Source organism: Lynx canadensis, chromosome B3 (genome assembly GCF_007474595.2).
Source record: "Lynx canadensis isolate LIC74 chromosome B3, mLynCan4.pri.v2, whole genome shotgun sequence".
Lineage (NCBI taxonomy): Eukaryota > Metazoa > Chordata > Mammalia > Carnivora > Felidae > Lynx > Lynx canadensis.
Genome location: NC_044308.2, coordinates 58,354,425 through 58,357,772, shown reverse-complemented (window position 1 = coordinate 58,357,772; position 3,348 = coordinate 58,354,425). Strand labels below are relative to the sequence as shown.

Here is a 3,348-nt window from a genome sequence, read left to right as displayed (position 1 = left end):
TCAATATTACTGTTATTACTTTTTTTAAACTTTTTAAGCTGTTTTATTTTTTATTTTTTTAAATTTATATCCAAATTAGTTAGCATATAGTGCAACAATGATTTCAGGAGTAGATTCCTTAATGCCTCTTACCTTTTTAGCCCATCCCCCCTCTCACAACCCCTCCAGTAACCCTCAGTTCGTTCTCCATATTTAAGTCTTTTATGTTTTGTCCCTCCCTGTTTTTATATTATTTTTGTTTCCCTTTCCTTATGTTCATGTGTTTTGTCTCTTAAAGTCCTCATATGAGTGAAGTCATATGATTTTTGTCTTTCTCTGACTAATTTCACTTAGCATAATACCCTCCAGTCCCATCCACGTAGTTGCAAATGGCAAGATTTCATTCTTTTTGATTGCCGAGTAATACTCCATTGTGTGTGTGTATATATATATATATATATATATATATATATATATATATCACATCTTCTTATCCATTCATCCATCGATGGACATTTGGGCTGTCTCCATACTTTGGCTATTGTTGATAGTGCTGCTATAAACATGGGGGTGCATGTGTCCCTTCGAAACAGCACACCTGTATCCCTTGGATAAATGCTTAGTAGTGCAATTGCTGGGTGGTAGGGTAGTTCTATTTTTAGTTTTTTGAGGAACCTCCATACTGTTTTCCAGAATGGCTGCACCAGATTGCATTCTCACCGTTATTATTCTTTGATGCTCCAATTGTCTCAAATTTGGCCAACAGAAACTCTTTAAAGAGGCTTCTGTGTCCTTTTGACTTGGTCCCCTCAATATTTAAGCAGTTAACTTGCTTTCTTACAGAAAATATTCTAGACTTACACTTCCCCTTCTGTAGACTTGTAATCAGTCATTTTTTAAAAAGGAACTTCATTCTTTTTGGTTGGAAATGGTATTTAAAAGCTGACTTAATACTTCATATATGTACTTTTGATACTTTAAAAATGACAATTCAATATATCATCAAATGAACATATTTTAGTTTAGTTCAATATTACCTTATTTGTTAAGCAGTCAGGCTATTTACACTCTCTTCCCTTCTAAATAGCCCTGTAATAAACATCTTTATGCACATAACTTTTCCAAGTTTAGGATTATTTCCTTTAGTAAGCTTCCCAGAAATGGAATTATTGGGGCAAAGGTGTACTTTTCTTTTTCTGATTCTTGATAAACATTGCCTAGTTGCTCTCATGGAAGGTTTTTAAAATCAACAATGACTTCTAAGTGTCAAGCCCAAAGATTTTATCTTATTCCTCTTTCTCCTTTGCAGCACCTGAATGTGCCGACCTCCATCCCTGAAACCTTCTCCCAAACTTTCCTTAAATGACACTGTTATCATTCTCCTCCTTTCTTTCAGGCTATACCCTCTTCCTCCTTTAACCTCCTAAATTTGTGCCTGTCTCAAGGCCTGGTCCTTAGCCCTCACTTTTCTTAGTGGGTACTGAGTGGGGGTGTCCTCCCTTCTGTTTGTCTGACCTTGGATGCCCAGTCCTCTTCGGAGCTCTGATCCCTTCTGGGTTTTGTCTTTTAAGACTGGTGCTTGCCTTTTGTCTCCAGCCTTGCCTTAGGCCCATCTCTGTACACAAACTTGAGAGAACAAACATCTTAGTATGCTTAGATATGCACTCTGTTCTTTGAGATTCTAGATGTAGATGGGAGTTTCATTTGGGCCAAGTTTTCTATTTGATATGAAAATAACATGATTTTGTTTTGAAAGAATACAACCTGAGATGCAATGAAGTAAACTGGGCCACTTGCCTCAATTTTGGACTCCATAAGAAACCTCTCTTCAAATATTTATGGAGATGCTGTATGGTTGGAATATACACATAGTAAGATTCAGTTTTACCTTTCATTAACCTGAATTTTTTAACTTTAGTGGTCTGTAATTTAAGTTTGATCCTGATAAGATAGCAGAGAGATGGAAGTGAAGGGTCTCCAAATGGACTACCAAGTCCCTCTTCCCAACTCCAAAACTAGGATACTGCCCTGCCCTTCCAACATGCAATCGAAATAGGGCTGCTTCTCAGCAGAGCCCAGGCTACCATCCAATGGTTTTTATAAACACAATGAGGGATCCCTTTCCCCTATATCTCACCAACCCAGTCAGCCTTCACTTGCCCCAGCCAGCATCCAGGACCTGGGGAGAAAAAGGACAGGATCCGTGGTGGATATTCCCTCCTGGTATGTGTACTCTTCTTTGTAAAGGGAGTTTGCCTATCTGCATATTTGTTACCTCAAGTCCTGTCTGACTTCTGGGGGTGAAAGCGAGGAAGGGAAGAGGTCATTTGTGTTATGTAAGAAGCAGAGATGGGGGTTATACTTTTATGCAAATATGCATATATAAATATTTGTTTATACAAGGACTGTCATGGAAAGATGAGGGAAACTAATAATTGGTGGGTGAGGTGAAGATAGGGAGACTTACTGTTCATTGGACTTGTGCGCATGTATTCTCTATTTAAACATACAACTCAAGTTTTAAAAATTCATGAAAAGGAAAAAAAAATTGGAAGGTCACAAGGGCGCGGTTTTGCTGCTGTAGAGTGATTTAGACACCGATTCCCAATTTTTTCGGGCAGGGAGGGATTCTAACTCATGTGAAACCGTATTCAGAGCATTAAATGAGAATTACTTGAGGTGGTGATCTTAGGGCCGGCTCAGTTTTCAAGGTGGAAAGACTCGGTGATTCACTTCAAGAAAGCGAGTTGTGATCAATATAAAACGTTGTCCACAAAAAGAAAAAAAACTAAAAGGACAAGCCCCTTGCCGTGCCATTGTTCCCACAATGCCGTGACTCGGATTCGAACCGAGGTTGCTGCGGCCACAACGCAGAGTACTAACCACTATACGATCACGGCGAGCTACCGGGGACCTGTAAGGATCGCCTTCTGATTGTCCTCTTCAACAGTCATAGGCCTTCCCGCTCTGCACGTCACCAAAAGATCCACCTATAGGGCGGAGTTCCAGCGTAACACAGATTCTGGGAATGCGCAGGCGCAGTGCGCTCTCGCCAGTCGCTCTCGCTCTCTCGGGTTTTGGTCCATTAGCTACAGAAAGTGTTGATGTTGGAGTGGGGAATGGTGGGTTCCGTGTGAATGAGGTGGGCGTTTAGGGGGACCACGTGGGCATCCAGGGACGGGACCGTCCGGAACTCAGTGTCCACAAGTTGTGTAACCACCATTCCTAGGATGCCCATCTCCTGTGCCTGGGAGATCTTTGCAGCGACCCCGGATCTGAAGGGGGCGCTCCTAAGGGGTTATAGTCCCTGCTGATTCCCCCAGGAGTGACCCAATGTCGCCGCCGCGGAGGATGTGGACTCCCCCACGC

General features: G+C 41.6%; 1 non-coding gene across 1 annotated transcript; it reads right to left on the bottom strand.

The window, feature by feature from the left end:
* Positions 1–2,807: 2,807 nt before the first annotated feature.
* Positions 2,808–2,879, bottom strand: TRNAH-GUG. The gene has a single exon. It is a non-coding gene; the product is annotated as a tRNA-His (tRNA).
* Between the last annotated feature and the right edge of the window lie 469 nt (positions 2,880–3,348).